Raw genomic sequence first — 18,403 nt, 5'->3', positions numbered from 1 at the left:
ACTGCCTAGGGGATTGCGGGATTGGCGGTGTGTGTGTGTGGGGGGGGGGGGGGGGGGGTGGCGAGGCAGCGTCGGTTTCTAGCAGCAGTGCTGGCACCACTACCCGTGTTTTGTGCTTAACACTAAACTGGAAATTGGAGGCGGCACTCGCGGAAATATTGCCCACTTAAGTGGACAGTCCCATCAGATCGGAAAGCATCTAAATTGTTGACACGTTCATCCTAGAGAGTTTTACTTACAGTTTATGTATTTATTAACCGAAAACACTGAAAATGAAAGTAGATGAATATACAACTTACGATACTATGAACTGAACATCAAAAACAGATTTTTGGAATCTGTTTTCACATTGTATTCATTAAACTGCAGTAATGTTTACAAAGTGTAATTAATTGTGCCTGAAAGAACTGTCAAGATGATGTTCACTAAAGAGCATTGTAATTTGTGTTTGATTCAGAATCATCATCATCATCATCGCTTGAAGGCGTGGTACTGACGATAAGTTTATCAACGCCCATTTCCATTATTCCATCTTGTGTCCAATACTCTTGCTCTAGCTGCTGAACATTCCTGCAATAAACTTGCCAGTACTGTGCAGTAACTGAAAGGAAAGCAGCATTAACAAGCTTGTGCAATCTTTCCTTCGACATGTCATCGGTGACATTGTGCTCCCAGAAATTGTGTTTTATTTTGGCCCATGCTAGTTCCATCGGGTTTAGGTCACAGTTTTATGGCGAGAACAGCACTACTTTCTGCCTATGGTCTCAGCAATTTTATACACGACGTACACTTTCACGGCTGATTTGTTTTCCCTTATTGTAGATAAAATTTCAGCCTTCCTCATTGAGTCCTTGCAGTTTATTTGCGCATTCTAACATCGTAATCCTGAAATCATATTTATTAGGCATTCTGTCGGTGTCCCTGTTATGGTATGGTGCATTATCCATACAATCATAGAATTGGGTGGAATTTATCGAACCACCATACTTGAAACCCCCCCTTCCCCCCATTTCCAATCGACGTCCGCTCGTTTCGACAAATTCAAGAACCTCGCAAATTGATGGAAACAGGTTCTTCCATGAGACTTCCGGACAAATTGAAACTGTGTACCAGATCGGGTTTCCAGGTTCGCGTGTCGGTCCGGCATACAGCTCTACTTTATAGAAAGTTTGAAATCAACCCACATTCCACTGTAGGGTGAAAATTCGTTCTAGTTTCTTGCATCTTGCTGCAAGTAGTTGCCCAATTTGTCTTTTCGGGGTGCTTCTCAAATTTACAGGAGTTATCTGTGTTCAGTACAGGGGCGAAAATATCATTGTCAAAAACGAGAATGACACAAAGACAGACGGGCCGAAAAAAGTGTACATTTGTAACCCCTAAACAAACATAATTGGTACCACCAGTCAAGGAATTGCGAAATGACTTTACCAATCAATTTCTTTCACCGGAATGGAAAGTTGAATGGCAGTACAGACGTCTTCAAATTTTAGCTCATATGTTACCATAATCATAAATGCATTACATTTGTGATAAAGTCGGCAAATACTGCTTGTGAAAATCGTTGAGTATTTAAATCGCAGTCTCATGCTGAGATACCATCCCACATTATTGTTTTCTGTTAAAGAATATTTGATTATACAATAGACAAGAGAAGTTCGAAGTTTGCGTACGACATCCTCAAAGATTTTAATCCAAGTGAAGTCCTCTGATTTAGTTGATTGTGTTGTGTTTCTTGGTAAATTTTCTACTACCTCGATTTGCAGGAGAAAGATTTGTTTGGCGCTGGCCTTACACATTGTACACGACTGACAAAGCTACGACAACATGTTCCATTTCCACTGAGCTGTCAAAACACGGTCCTTTTGCATTAAGTCAGTTCACTCTGTTTCCCCACGGGTTTCAGATGGTGGTAGATATAGCGCTTTATGACTTCTGTTCAGTTTCGACTTAAACTGGAATGATCACATGCACAAATCTGCAGGAAGGGTGAGGAAGAGACTGGAAACGAGCGTATGGCATTGTGGGCTGGGAGTCCCAGGGAGTCGGCCGTTGTGGCCAAGCGGTTCTAGGCGCTACAGTCTGGAACCGCGGGACCGCTACGGTCGCAGGTTCGAATCCTGCCTCGGGCATGGATTTGTGTGATGTCCTTAGGTTAGTTAGGTTTAAGTAGTTCTAAGTTCTAGGGGACTGATGACCTCAGATGTTAAGACCCGTAGTGCTCAGAGCCATTTGAACCATTTTTGAGTCCCGGGGAAGTTGGGCCGCCGAGGGTAAGTACTTAATTCATTCGACGCCACTTTGGGCGACTTGTGCGTCGGAGATGGAGATGAAATGATGATGAGGACAACACAACACCCAGTCGCTGAACGGAGAAAATCTCCTGCCCCAGCCAGGAATCGAAACCAGGCCCCTTGGCGTGGCATTCCACCGCGCTGACACCGTTAGGAACAGTTACAAGATGCAGAGGGACTATGTAAGAAACTGCACTGGTGTTTTGCTGTAGCAGATTGGTTCAAAAAAAGGTGATTCGTTTTGAGATATGTGAGTGTGTCATGGATATGATTCATCAGTGGATATAAACATTAAAATACATTTTCATAGGATCCCACGCAAATATTTGGATGAAAGGATAGACTTGATTCCAAATCACAGACAGCATTTCTGCCAGAAAGTGTAACACTCTCAGTGACTCTTGTGTGTGCCTGTAGAACTAAGACTGCTTTTTATTCAAGGAGACAGCAACATAATCGCTGTGATCGTGTTTTTAATAGTGCGGACCTTATGCGAAACGTATGTTGCCAGTGGTAGAATCCTTCTGCGCTTAGCTTCAAACGTCGGTTCTCAGTACAATTCCTTGAAAAGAACATTATTTTCCGTCGGTGGGTTCCCATTCAAACTACCTCGTGGCTGTAATCTGACTGCTGAAAAAAAATTACTCACGATGCAAAGTGACTCTTATGATCAATTTAATTTATTAGCCTACCAATTTGATATCAATGACGTGCTGCCGGGCAGTTGGAAGTGAGGGCTAGGGTTCAGCACATATGATTCTTGACTTGGAGGGTAAACAGATGTTCGTTTTGTTGCAGTGATATCTTTTAGCGACATCTCAATCTCTCACCTACAGAGGTAGAGACGACCATCGTAATAAAATCAGATACAATATCGAATTTGTAAGGTGATGTGTAGTATAAACATGATATTTACAACTTCTCTGTGCTGTTCCCTTAAGAGACATCGTATATGGCGAGGCATTTGGTTACTTTAAGAGAGTGCGAAAGTGAGGACGGATCCTGCGATAGAGGTAGAAATTAGCACTCCACCATGAATTAAAAATGAGTTTAATAAAAAATGGCTCTGAGCACTATGGGACTCAACTGCTGTGGTCATAAGTCCCCTAGAACTTAGAACTACTTAAACCTAACTAAACTAAGGACAGCACACAACACCCAGCCACACGAGGCGGAGAAAATCCCTGACCACGCCGGGAATCGAACCCGGGAACCCGGGCGTGGGAAGCGAGAACGCTACCGCACGACCACGAGATGCGGGCTGAGTTTAATATTCTAGTCCTGTGATGCATGACGAAACAGACGAAAAAAAATTTTTTTTCCTACCTTATGAGAAAATACTTAGACGAAATGTAGCCTATGCAATAATGTCACAGGATTTTCTCAAGTAACAATACTTTAGTGAAGTGAGAACTCGTGTGTGCCTCGATTTCTCCTCTCTTCGATAGTAACCCGTGCAAAGGGTAGAAATCTACATTTCACATGAGAAATTCGAAGTGCCCCGATAGCTGCGTGGTCAGCGCGACGGATTGCCGTCCTACGGGCCAGGGTTCCATTCCCGGGGATTTTCTCCGCTCAGGAACTGGGTGTTGTGCTGTCTTCATCATCATTTCATCCCCATCCAGCGCGCACGTCGCCCAATGTGGCGTCGAATGTAATAAGACCTGCACCAAGGCGGCCGGACCTGCCCCGCAAGTGGCCAAACGCTCATTTCCATTTCCATCCGAGGTGTATGGTCAACAACATCGCTGCCTTGGATGGGGTAAAGTAGATTTTTAAAACTAGTGGATCTATGTCAGGGTGGAACTGTTTAGAACTACTGTATACCTCCAAGCTGCAGCTGCTTGTTTTGCAGTACACCACAGTTGGCAAGGGCGGTCACGAGGCTTCAGCGACCGGAAGTTGCGGATTAGCTCAGCCTGTGATGGGTACAAAGAATGAACCAGTCCAAACTTTTCCTCCATAATTAATAACTTAATCAGTGATGGCAGGCTAAACCACGTCGTACTTTCTACCATAATAAGAAAGAGGCGGGAAAAGACGAAATACTTGCTCATATCCCATTCCTCTCGAATGGACCATTTAGATCCGACGGACTGATCGTCGGAGCACCAACAGTGTGGCATGCTATCACTCCATAATACAATTTTATAATTAAATCAAGAACATTGGCGCAAAGTCTAGTGTTCAATAACAGTACAGTATCTCATCTCCGGCCGGCCGGGGTGGCCCAGCGGTTCTAGGCGCTGCAGTCTGGAACCGCGCGACCGCTACGGTCGCAGGTTCGAATCCTACCTCGGGCATGAATGTGTGTGATGTCCTTAGGTTAGTTAGGTTTAAGTAGTTCTAAGTTCTAGGGGACTGATGACCTCAGAAGTTACGTCCCATAGTGCTCAGAGCCATTTGAACCATCTCATCTCCTGCTCTTTCTAGCCAAATAATAGCTCTGAAAATTTCTTCCACCACCAGGATTTGACCTGGATACGTCCTGCATGTATATAATGTGTGTTACAGTAGTGGGAATGGTGTGTGCCTGAGAACCATTATATCAATTATTTTCCACCACTGTCAAACAACTTAAAACTTTTTATTGCTCTTCTTTTTAATTTTATATCCTTGTGTATGGTGCAGGCAGCACCTTATTACACATGCGATATGTGTTATGATAAAAACAGTTTGTGTAACACATCGTAATAACACTGCATAGAAACTCGCAACAAGTACAGTTGTCTCCGATTACTGAGGAAGAAAGGTAGAGGCCAGTATACATTCACTAGTTTATTCTGCATTGATATGATTTCCTAGTTACACACTGACTTTCACAAGGTAAAGATTAATCAATAAATAGATATGTAACTATCGTCTGACAGTCTTTGAGACTGTACAGAAACCCTCTGTGGATATAGACATTTACTTAAATGTGGTAGATGTACTCAAAATATTTTTAACTCATAAAGATATTGAAATGTGGGGATATGTAGACGACATAGAGTAGCAAACCAGTGGAATGATTGGATGTGATCGTACTTCTGATCACTTTCCAGAACATGTGGCGTAGAAGTAAGACTGGACTCGAATTTGAAAGAACCGGTCTTCAAACCTTGTCTTGCCATTCATATTTGCTTTTACCGTGATTTCCCTAACACTAAGTGTGGGTATGTTGTTTTTAACCGGGAGGCCCCTTCTGGGGAATTTGGCCCCCTGGTGCAAGCCTTTTTATTTGACACAACTTCGGAGATTCAGCGACTTGCGCGTCGATAATGATGAAGACATGATGAGGACAAACAAACACACACACACACACACACATCACACATGAGCGGAGAAAATCTCCGATTTGTCCATGAATAGAGTATGGGGCTCTATGATGGGGAGTCAGTAAGGCTAAACACAAGACCACGAATTGGTGACAATGGTTTCCCAAAATCAGTTATGGCAAACACTGAGGTGGTTTCTTTGGAAAGGGCAAGGCGATTTTCTTCCCATCCTTCCCAAAGCCAAGTGTATGTTCCCGTCGCTGATAGGACGTTAAAACCTAATCTATCTTCCTTCCTTCCTTTTTCAGTTCCCTCGGTTTTCCAGTTGCCAGTGCACGCTCTTAATGAAAGTTTTTTTCAATTTCGTTTTCTTTTTCGGTGTTATTTTATTTGTGTACTATAAGCTCCTCTTCCCTTAGCATACAAGCAGTGAAAAAGTTTCTCTCATAATTGGGATTCGAGCTGACTATATCACGGTCCAGGTGTGATATGCTAGCAATGCTAGCATACCTCAGCGACTTCAGCTACAGGCCAGAATGAAAGTGTACCGAATACAACTACTACAGCTATCCATGGCTCCACGGTGTATACACACATACACTATACAGACAAAGGGCGTATGAGCTGTTCCTAGGCTTAACGTTCTCCGCCTACATATTATCACAGTGCTGCCAATCCTAAACCACTGTGATACTTTTTTTTATTAAATATATCCACATGTCTGTCATTTTTCCGCCCAAATTTCATCTTTCACAGATCTGCCTGTAATCGCTCAGTAAGCTTTGGGTGCGCGAATTTTCAATCAGCTTTCATATGAGAGGGACCATTAAACAGTTACTGGAAAAAAATTGGATCCAGATGTCCAGTTTCAGATGCTTTTCCCCATCATACGAAGTTTAACCCCAGAAACGATTACACAGCTTGTCCCAAAACATTAAGATCAATATTTCACATACAGTAAAGAATCTCTCACTGAGTATTTTGATACAAACACATGGTCGGAAATGAAGTCTAGGTCAAATAATGAATAGGAGGCATGCGTTTCTTGCTCCAACGTTGGTGGTATTTCCTTGAAAAATTATACACTACTGTCTGTATATCACGGTCCAGGTGTGATATGCTAGCAATGCTAGCATACCTCAGCGACTTCAGCTACAGGCCAGAATGAAAGTGTACCGAATACAACTACTACAGCTATCCATGGCTCCACGGTGTATACACACGTACACTATACAGACAAAGGGCGTATGAGCTGTTCCTAGGCTTAACGTTCTCCGCCTACATATTATCACAGTGCTGCCAATCCTAAACCACTGTGATACTTTTTTTTATTAAACATATCCACATGTCTGTCATTTTTCCGCCCAAATTTCCTCTTTCACAGATCTGCCTGTAATCGCTCAGTAAGCTTTGGGTGCACGAATTGTCAATCAGCTTTCATATGAGAGGGACCATTAAACAGTTATTGGAAAAAAATTGGATCCAGATGTCCAGTTTCAGATGCTTTTCCCCATCATACGAAGTTTAACCCCAGAAACGATTACACAGCTTGTCCCAAAACATTAAGATCAATATTTCACATACAGTAAAGAATCTCTCACTGAGTATTTTGATACAAACACATGGTCGGAAATGAAGTCTAGGTCAAATAATGAATATGAGGCATATGTTTCTTGCTCCAACGTTGGTGGTATTTCCTTGAAAAATTATACACTACTGTCTGTGATATGTTCATGACAGATTTTTTCCTATGGGGTTAGATGAAGTCGTTGATGTAACAGGATATCTCGTTGCAAAACAGAGATATGTGGCAGCGTCTGGTAAAATTTAGTGCACTCTTGTAACGTATGCATTGACGTGATGGTTGTCACATTGAAGTGTTGCTATGAGATTAAATAGTTGCCATAAGGTGGGAGTTGTCGCCAACGGCCTTGCCACAGTGGTAACACCGGTTCCCATCAAATCACCAAAGTTAAGTGCTGTCGGGCTCGGCTAGCACTTGGATGGGTGACCATCCAGTCTGCCGAGTGCTGTTGGCAACCCGGGTGTGCTCAGCCTTTGTAAAGTAAACTGAGGAGCTGCTTGACTGAAAAGTAGCGGTTCCGATCTCGTAAACTGGCATGCGGCCGGGAGTGTGGTATGCTGACCACATGCCCCACCATTTCCGCATTCAGCGATGCCTGCGGGCTAGCGGCGGCGCGGTTCTTTCCGTCCCTTTACGACGACGTACCTGCACCTGCCTGTGAACATTGTCTCAGCAGATCATCAGTAGGGAAGCCGAGCACAACCTACTGTACTTCGACGTGAACCAGGCTGCAATTAAAGTCACTAAGCTACGTTTCGGGAGAAAGTATTCACACGAAATGGAAGGTTGGAAATTTTGTTCTTAATTATTATATTCTGAAACTTAGGGGAACAAGTATCACTGCCAAGCCCGTGCTAGTCTTAACACAGTCACTCACAACCCCTTTCACTCACGTTAGCAGGTTTATGGTGTTGCATTTCCCGAAAACGTAATAGCTACAAAAATACGGATTGTTTTTGATTGAGAATGCTCGCCAAATATTAAGTCTGTCGGTGCCAAATGCAGTCACAGTTTTTAGCCACCGACCTGCTCAATACGCCACGCGGAATTTATGTCTTTTCTCGTCACAAAATTCACTTAATAATTCCGAAATTTCTGACTCCTCTCTAGAATATTCTAAGTCTTCTCTACCAGCAGAGAAAGGCGCGCGAAGAATATTGCTTTACCATTGGTCAGTTTACTCAACAGCCAATAGCAAAACAACATTCTCCCGCGTCATTCCGCGCTTTTCATCAATAACCAATCGCAAAATAGTAAAACTAACGACTGCACTTTTTACCGACGTAGTTACCTAATATGCTTAAGTGTTTTATGCATAAAATTATTTACTATTGTTATTTATACCTGAATTAACTTTCCCTTTACCATAAACGTACTTTACAAATCTATTCTACAAAAGTCCTCTTTGTCCACGTCCATACTTCTTCGAAATGTTCCCACACTAAATCCCACTACATAACTCGTTAAACAGTTATTTTCATATAAACATTAAACCACACTCACGCATCATTCATACTGCTAAAACACATTTATAACATTTTACCTACACAAAAAGACATAATAACACTTTATTAAAATACTAGAACGGTTTATGAAGAACATTCTATTACTTTAGTGCACTCTAGTGGGCACAATCGAAACTAAATCAGTCCCCTATCCAATATTGTCCTCTATCGGCTGATACATAAACTACGTGTGCGTCCAGTCTCGCGTCACCATCTGTCACTATCCAGCGCTGAGACAAATCTCTTACTTAACCGCCTCCAAGGCAGGATCGGTATACGGCGCTACGCCTCAGGCTGAGGATGACACGGCGGTCGGTCGGTACCGTTGGGCCTTCATGGCCTGTTCGGATGGAGTTCAGTTTACTTTTTAATATGAGAGTTGGGTAGTCAGTTCATTTTGTACCCTTAGTTCCAAAATGATCCTCAGTCACCAGTATAATTACAGTATATCACTAAAGGCTTAGGACACTTGTTTTAAATGGCCTACTGGATACATTTATGAACCACTAACCAATTTCCACTCCACAATTGTAAGTACTTTATGGAATGACTACTCACTAGAACGGTGGGTACATCAGCAGCAAAGCAGTCCACAGGCAAGGTGCGTGGGGAAACCAGAGCAATGGTGAACGTGGGCTGGTGATGATTGCTCACCACAGTATGGGCCCTGGAGACATTCGCGACCTAGAAGGCTCCGGATAATTGAGGTACTCTTCTTCTACCATTACTATCACGTTGTTGCAGGTGGACTGCAACGCCAAGGCAGTAGGCTCTCCTAAGCCTCAGTGGCTGTCCGACCTGGAAGAGGAGACGGAGAAGGCAACGAGTGACGCCAAGGACGTGATCAGCAGGACAGCCAGGGCAGACAAAGAGATGGCGCAGTGGGCTGTCAAAGACGCCAAGGACGAAGCAGCCAAGGCCGTCCGCGACACGAAGGACGTGCTGCAGGAAGCGGTCCGTCGCGCCAACCAGATGCCGCGGCCCCTGACCGAGCTGGAAAAAGCCGAGCAGCGGAACATGGTTTTCGACAGGATGCTGCAGCTCGTCAACATCTTTGGACAGGTAACCGTGACGGACTTTCTCCACATACGTGATGGGTAATAACAATGATGTAGTATGGCTCAACAGTCTGTTGTAAGGAAAAAGCCGAGCAGCGGAACATGGTTTTCGACAGGATGCTGCAGCTCGTCAACATCTTTGGACAGGTAACCGTGACGGACTTTCTCCACATACGTGATTGGTAATAACAATGATGTAGTATGGCTCAACAGTCTGTTGTAAGGAAAAAGCCGAGCAGCGGAACATGGTTTTCGACAGGATGCTGCAGCTCGTCAACATCTTTGGACAGGTAACCGTGACGGACTTTCTCCACATACGTGATGGGTAATAACAAAGATGTAGTATGGCTCAACAGTCTCTTGTAAGGAAAAAGCCGAGCAGGGGAACATGGTTTTCGACAGGATGCTGCAGCTCGTCAACATCTTTGAACAGGTAACCGTAACGGACTTTCTCCACATACATGATGGGTAATAACAATGATGTAGTATGGCTCAACAGTCTGTTGTAAGGAAAAAGCCGAGCAGCGGAACATGGTTTTCGACAGGATGCTGCAGCTCGTCAACATCTTTGGACAGGTAACCGTGACAGACTTTCTCCACATACGTGATGGGTAATAACAATGATGTAGTATGGTTCAACAATCTGTTGTAAGTCTTTCGATTGGAGATCACTTAGTGGCTTACTCGTCCCTGAGCCACAGGTACCCAGTTTTCCCAGGTGGCAACCCAACTCGACGTTGCCTAGCTTCGATGGTTGTGCGAGAACCAGTGAATCCAACGTGGCAAGGCCATTATGTGTGAGATGGTTAGTGGATAAGCATTCGGATTCAAAAAAATGGTTCAAATGGCTCTGAGCACTATGGGACTTAACATATATGGTCATCAGTCCCCTAGAACTTAGAACTACTTAAACCTAACTAACCTAAGGACAGCACACAACACCCAGCCATCACGAGGCAGAGAAAATCCCTGACCCCGCCGGGAATCGAACCCGGGAACCCAGGCGTGGGAAGCGAGAACGCTACCGCACGACCACGAGATGTGGGCCATTCGGATTCAAATACACATGAAGGCAAGGTGGAAATGTATCGGCCTGGCACAAAAATAGAACTGATATCAGTAAATAAATGTAAATGTCGTGTGACTAGGGCCTCTCGTCGGGTAGACCGTTCGCCGGGTGCAAGTCTTTCGATTTGACGCCACCTCGGCGACTTGCGCGTCGATGGGGATGAAATTATGATGATTAGGACAACACAACACCCAGTCTCTGAGCGGAGAAAATCTCCGACCCAGCCAGGAATCGAACCCGGTCCCTTAGGACTGACATTCTGTCACGCAGATCACTTTTTTTTTTTTTTTTTGGTTCGGTGCGGATGTCCCAAAACACCCGTTCAAGTTCAGTGTTGAGCTGTTAACTCATTTTTAATACAGAGGGCAGCTAGCCTTCTGACCGAACACGCTGAGCTACCGTATCGGTTACCACTCAGCTCAGATACTGATATCAGTGAGTTACGTTTCACATATAAGTTTATACTCCAGATGCCACCTTACAGTGCGTGGAAGGTACTGCTGCTACTACTATTATTTACTTCGGTTCCCCCGTGTCATTTGCAAATGATGTGCGGGAAACACGATTGTTGGTGGCTCTGTATGATCTCTAATTTATCTGGTTTTGTCGTTACGGTATTTTCGTTGTACTTATTTGGCAGGAAGTACTATGTGCCTCGATTGCTCTCAGAATTTCAACAGTTAATCTCTCCATGATGAACAATGCCTCTCTTGCAGCATCTGTCGCTGGAGTTCGCTAAGTATCTCCTTTAAGCTCTCGCACTTAGTAAACGATCCCGTATGAATACAGACGCTTCTCACTGGATCTTCTCTTTCTCCTCTATTAATTCAACACGTCAAGGGGCCCAGACTGATGAGCAATACTCATGAATCGGTCCAGAGAATTTTCTGCTATCCACTTCTCTTGCGGATGAAATATACGTATTTCCTTAAGATTATACCAATGAATGTAGCGTGACGGTAGCCTATGCTATAAGTAGTTCTATATTGTCATTCCGGTTATTCCTAGGAGTTTTACATTTTTATCGATTCCAGTGTTTTGTCGCCAGTAGTGTAGTCGAACACATTGGATTTCTTCGTCTATTTATGCGCAACACGCTACATTTTTATCATAATGATACATGTCAGTAAAATTATACTCAGCTGTTGATCGCATTATCAATATATGAAATTGTCCGACGTTTCGGCCATTATTGCGAACGGCCTTCCTCAGGACTTTGTGCTGACCTAGCATAAAGCTCAGCACAAAATATCAGTAAATAAATGTAAATGTCGTGTGACTAGGGCCTCTCGTAGGGTAGACCGTTCGCCGGGTGCAAGTCTTTCGATTTGACGCCACCTCGGCGACTTGCGCGTCGATGGGGATGAAATTATGATGATTAGGACAACACAACACCCAGTCTCTGAGCGGAGAAAATCTCCGACCCAGCCAGGAATCGAACCCGGTCCTTTAGGACTGACATTCTGTCACGCAGATCACTTTTTTTTTTTGTTCGGTGCTGAGCTAGCATAAAGCTCAGCACAAAACACTGAGGAAGGTCGTTTGCAATAATCGCCGAAACATCGGACAATTTTATATACTAACAATGCGGTCAACAGCCCAGAAGAATTTTATTGATAGTGATGTCTACGCTTAAATGATGATAAATGTTTCACAATAACGTATAATTCAAGATGCCGTGGTTTTGCCGTTGCGTAGAACTTGAGTAATGACGTATTTACGTCTGTTTTTAGCTGTCAAAATACCATTATCTAATGAGGAGAAACTTGTGTTCAAATGGCTCTGACCATTATGAGACTTAAGATCTGAGACCATCAGTCCCCTAGAACTTCGAACTACTTAAACCTAACTAACCTAAGGACATCACACACATCCATGCCCGAGGCAGGATTCGAACCTGCGACTGTAGCAGTCGCGCGGTTCCGGACTGAGGCGCCTAGAACCGCTCGGCCACCGCAGCCGGCGGAAAAACTAGGGATTGGTTAGTTCACTTCAGTGTAACGCAATCCTGACCTCTGAATGAGTGAAAATCTTACGACGAAATTTTGAAAGTAAAAAAAAATTGAAATTTTATTGACGTGAAACAAAGTAAATAACACTTTGATTGAAGGAGTGTATGCAGTGTTAAATTCTAAAGTTTATGTAAGAGTGACGAAGCGCTTAGGAAGATTGTAATTCTTGTCGAAATGTAAGGCTGAGAGGGTCCGTCGCATTTCAGCCAGTGGACAAATTGGAAAGCATTTGTTTTGAGCTGTTTATCTCCAACGGAAGCTGATCAGAAGTTGATGAAGGTTTTTAAGGAGTGTACTACTTATTTTCAATAAAACAAATGGGAGGCTGATTTATCGGCAGCACTTCTCCTGAACAGTAATCAATTGAAAGTAGTCCCAAAACTCCATCAACAATTAAAACATCGCAAAATGCTCGGTACAATACTGGACAACAAGCAACCGTTCTAAACTACATACTGTAGTCAATACTTGGTCTTTCTGCGCGGCTTTAACCCCTATATTTCCATCACCAACGAATTGCCTGATGCTTCAGAATATATTCTATCAACTGCTCTCTTCAATGAACCAAGTTATGCCAAAAATTTCTTTTCTACCTGATTCGAATCCATATCTCTTCATTAGTTATGCGAACTCCCCATCTAATATTATTCAGCACTCTTACGTATCGGCAAGTTTCAAAAGCTGCTATTCTCTTCTTGTCCAAACCGTCCATCGTCGAGGATTCACTTTCCTACAAAACTACACTCCCGCCATATATCTTTCGGTAAGACTTTCTAACACATTTACCACGTTTATATTCGGTGTTACCTACTTCTATTTGTGAAATGTTTTTCTTGTTAATGCCAGTCTCATCTGATATCCCTCTACTTCGGCCATCATCACTCATTTTGTGCCCAAAAAAACCTTTTTTTATTAAAACTCGTCTCCTTTCAGCGTTTCATTTCCTAAACTAATTCTCTTAGCATTAATTGATTTAATTCCGCTACATTCCGTTACCCTTGGTTTACTTTCGTTGATGTTCATTTAGTAACTTCTTTTCAAGATACTGTCTATTCTGTTTAGCTGATCTTGCAGGCGCCTAGTCGTCTTTGAAAAGATTGCAGCCTCGTTGATGTAGACGCAAAGTATTTGTTTCTTCTGCTTGGACAGACAAACAAATGATTGCAATTTCTGAAAAACTGGATGATTTATTTAACAGAAAGAGCTTCGCAAATTGAGCAAGCTAGTAACGCGTTGGTCCACCTGTGGATCTGTGGTCTTTAAGCAAGCACTTATTCGACTTAGATGGTTGGGAAACCCTGCCCATAATATTCCAATCGAGGAAAGATCCGGTGACCTTGCTATCAAAGTTAGTGTATGGCAAGCACGAAGACAAACAGTAGAAACTCTCGCCGTGTGTGGATGGGCATTACCTTCCTTAAATGAAAGCCCAGGAAGCCTTGCCATAAAAGGTAACACAACAGGCCGTAGTCTTCGGCCTGGAATCTCGTTCACTGGAGCAGAACTGTCTTCAGCGATGAGTCCCGCTTCGAATTGAGCCCCGATGCCCAGCAAACATGTGTCTGGAGACACACGGACAGCAGTGGGTTACCAACCTGTCTTTCACCCGTCATACGGCCCCATAGCTAGGAGTGATGGTCTGGGGTGCCATTTCTTTTCATGACAAGACCCCTATGGTTGTCGTCCGCGGCACCTTTACAGCACAGCGCTACGTCGATGATATTCTGTCCCCCGTTTTGTAGCCCTTCATGGCAAAGCTTCCTGGGCTTTCATTTCAGAAAGATACTGCCCGCCCGCGTACGGCGAGAGTTTCTAGTGCTTGTCTTCGTCCTTGCCGAACACCACCTTGGCTAGCAAGGTCGCCGGACTTCTCTCTAATTGAAAACGAATGGAGCATTACGGCAGAGCCATCCAACCATCTCGGGATTTTGACGATGCAACGCGCCAATTGGGCAGGATTTATCCCTCAATAGGACATCCAACAACTCTGTCAATAAATGCCAAGTAGTATAACTACTTTCTTGAGGACCAGAAGTGGTCGAACGCGTTATTGGCTTGCTCAATGTGTGAAGCTCTTTCCCTTGAGTAAATGATCCAATTTTTCTGAAATTGTAACCATTTGTTTGCCTGTACATGTACATCACATATACAAATTTCCATCGCATTCGAATAATTCGTTCAGGGTACGTCTTTTTTTGTCGTGTAACTGCATTCTGGTTTTTACGTTTTATGACAGTTAATAATGGGTGCATACCACAAGCAATTGCGAAAACGAATTTATCAGCGATCTTCGACTTTTTTTTTTACAAAGAAACCAACATCTTTCTGGTATCAGTTTGTCTCTGCTGATGAGACTTCACTCAAGTCGCAAATGAAATAGCACTCTTAATATTAGGGGAAAACGGGTGGCCCTGGAACAATAAGGCGAAGTAAGCTTCGTCTACAATACGTTTTCCCGGACACAATAAAGGTTTTATAACTCCACTAACCAAGCTAGCTGGCGCAGTGGGTAAAACACTAAGAGTCCCTTATGCGAGGAGTAAGATTCAAATCCATCTCTGGCCATCGTGATCTGGATTTGCTGCGGATGCGCTAAAACACTTAAAGACAAATGACAGGATGGTTCCCCTCGAAAAGAACATAGCAATTTGTGGTGTCACCGCCAGACACCACACTTGCTAGGTGGTAGCTTTAAATCGGCCGCGGTCCATTAGTATACGACGGACCCGCGTGTCGCCACTGTCAGTAATTGCAGACCGAGCGCCACCACACGGCAGGTCTAGAGAGACGTACTAGCACTCGCCCCAGTTGTACGACGACTTTGCTAGCGACTACACTGACGAAGCCTTTCTCTCATTTGCCGAGAGATAGTTAGAACAGCCTTCAGCTAAGTCCATGGCTACGACCTAGCAAGGCGCCATTAACCACTTCTAGAGAGAGTCTCACTTGTATCATCAAGAATGCTGTATACAAATGATGGATTAAAGTTAAGTATTCCAGCAGCTACGTACTTTTCTTTATAGCATTCATTACGTATCCTGTTTCAGACTTAACGCAAGCCGGCGTGAGTTGACGCGTGCATTTCGGCCTCCTCTCTAAATTAGTGCGTTGTGTTGGCTAATCTGCCGACACAACACAATTCACGTTCTTTAACCATTTCAATCTCCGTTTTTATTGATATGGAAGTTAACGGCACATTTAACTCCTCCCGAACAGGCCATGAAGGCCCAAAGCACCGACCGGCCGCCATGTCATTGTCAGCCCACATGCGTCACTGGATGCGGATATGGAGGAGCATGTGGTCAGCACACCGCTCTCCCGGCCGTATGTCAGTTTCCGAGACCGGAGCCGCTACTTGTCAATGAAGTAGCTCCTCAGTTTGCCTCACAAGGGCTGTGGGCACCCCGCTTGCCAACAGCGCTCGACAGACCGGATGGTCACCCATCCAGTTGCTAGCCCAGCCCGACAGCGCTTAACTTCGGTGATCTGACGGGAACCGGTGTTACCACTGCGGCAAGGCCGTTGGCCAGACGGCACATTAAAGCTCAGTCTTTTTTCCTCTTTTATTGGTTACTTTGCAAAGGGTGAATCACTATCAGTTAAATATTATGCCAGTGTTCTGGAACCTCAAGATAAAAATATACGTAACAATAAATCCGGATTGGATTACAACACAAGGAAAAATATATATTTCGGAAAATGCATCTCTCGACGACGTTACTTTGGCAATGGGAAAACAAGGGATTTAAAAAATGGTTCAAATGGCTCTGAGCACTATGAGACTTAACTTCTGAGGTCATCAGTCCCCTAGAACTTACAACTACTTAAACCTAACTAACCTAAGGACATCACACACATCCATGCCTGAGACAGGATTCGAACCTGCGACCGTAGCGGTCGCACGGTTCCAAACTGTAGCGCCAAGGGATTTAACCCAAATTTTCGTTCAACCTCTCTGAACACGAAATTTAACATCCCAGGACGTCCACTTACTTCCATATCTAAATAACTTTACAGCTGTAATATGTTTTTAATGTGGGCAGCTGTAGGTGGCTATTTTTGTCATCTTCCGAAATTCCACTTCAGCGATTGAATGTGGGGAGAGGGTGGCGATAGTCGTTACAAATGTTCGAAATCTATGTATTTAGTCCGCACCTCGTGGTCTTGCGGTAGCGTTTTCGCTTGCCAGCACACGGGGTCCCGGGTTCGATACCCGGCGGGGTCGGGGATTTTCCCTGCCTCGAGATGAATGGGTGTTGTTGTGTCATCTTCATCATCATTCATCCCCATTACGGTCGGAGGAAGGCAATGGAAAACCACCTCCACTAGGACCTTGCCTAGTCGGCGGTGCGGGTCTCCCGCATCGATCCCTACGCTCCTCGGAGTATGGGACCTCTCACCATCAACATGTTTTAGATGCCTCTAAATACACTGATGAGCCAAACCGTTATGATCAGTGATCACCACGAGACTGCATGCTACCTGGTGACGTTTCGGGAATTTTAAGCGGCGAGTCAAGTACCGTATACGCTGAGGTGACAAAAGTCAAAGAACAGCTATATGCACATATACAGACGGCGGTAGTATCGCGAACACAAGGCGGTGCGTTAGCGCAGCTGTCATTTGTGCTCAGATGATCATGGCCGCACGACGGGAATTTTTGAATGGTAATTGGAGCTAGACGCGTAGGACATTCCATTCCGGGAAATGTTTGAGAATTCAGTATTCCGAGATCCATAGTATCAAGAGTGTGCTGCGAATACGAAATTTTAGTAATTACCTCTCACCACTGACGACACAGTGGCCGACGACCTTTACTTAACGACCGACAGCAGCGGCGTTTGCGTAGCGTTGTCAGTGCTAACAGACAAGCATCACTGTGTGAAATAACTGCTGAAATCAAAGTGGGACGTTCGACGAACGCGTCCGTTATGACGGTGTAGCGAAATTTGGCGTTAACAGGCTATGGCAGTAGACTGATGCGACGGTAGGGATCAAGGGGTGTGTGCGCAGTAGCAAGGTGGGACTAGAGCACTGTATGGAAAAAGCTGAACAATCCGCCTTTTTTAATCTCACGTTGAAGGCGCTCGTTTAAACTCTACAGAACACTTATACTTTTTAATTTGCTCTTAAGGCCATCAAATGTACGTTCCTTGCGCAGATAATATTGCATCGTAGTAAATGTATTGGCTTACATTTGTCTTTAAGAGACAAGCAACCTAAAGTAGATGATTAGACGAGTGTTCCGAGATATCATACAGTCACTTGCGTTCCATGCAAGTCGTTCGTTGCTGTTCTACATATTTACCAAGTACAGTTAAAATTCGTAACCAGTATCTTATTTTCTGGTTGATGTATGGTGCATCCACATAAATTTACGGTAAGTAAGAGTTGCATTCGTAACCAATTACGGAATAATGTTAAAATGGAATACAACAGGCATAAACATTTCATGTCAGCACAAGTGGGAATTGGATGAGCACTCGAAGTATACTACAGATCCCAATTTTATTGACTGTTTCAAAAGCTGCAAAAGAAATCTTTCAGAAGTTCTTTAAAAAGTACAAAAACTGGAAATAATTTGTTATTACCAATAAGCGGCGGTAAACTGTTATTAATTCACTCT

General features: G+C 43.9%; 2 pseudogenes; one reads left to right on the top strand and one right to left on the bottom strand.

The window, feature by feature from the left end:
• The first annotated feature begins 7,469 nt into the window (after positions 1–7,469).
• On the top strand, positions 7,470–7,587 carry LOC126102361 (5S ribosomal RNA; annotated as a pseudogene).
• Positions 7,588–16,186: 8,599 nt separating this feature from the next.
• Positions 16,187–16,304, bottom strand: LOC126102141 (5S ribosomal RNA; annotated as a pseudogene).
• Positions 16,305–18,403: the final 2,099 nt, after the last annotated feature.

Source organism: Schistocerca cancellata, chromosome 9 (genome assembly GCF_023864275.1).
Source record: "Schistocerca cancellata isolate TAMUIC-IGC-003103 chromosome 9, iqSchCanc2.1, whole genome shotgun sequence".
NCBI lineage: Eukaryota > Metazoa > Arthropoda > Insecta > Orthoptera > Acrididae > Schistocerca > Schistocerca cancellata.
Note: the sequence above shows the minus strand (reverse complement) of the source record. Positions and strands in the feature narration are given on the sequence as shown.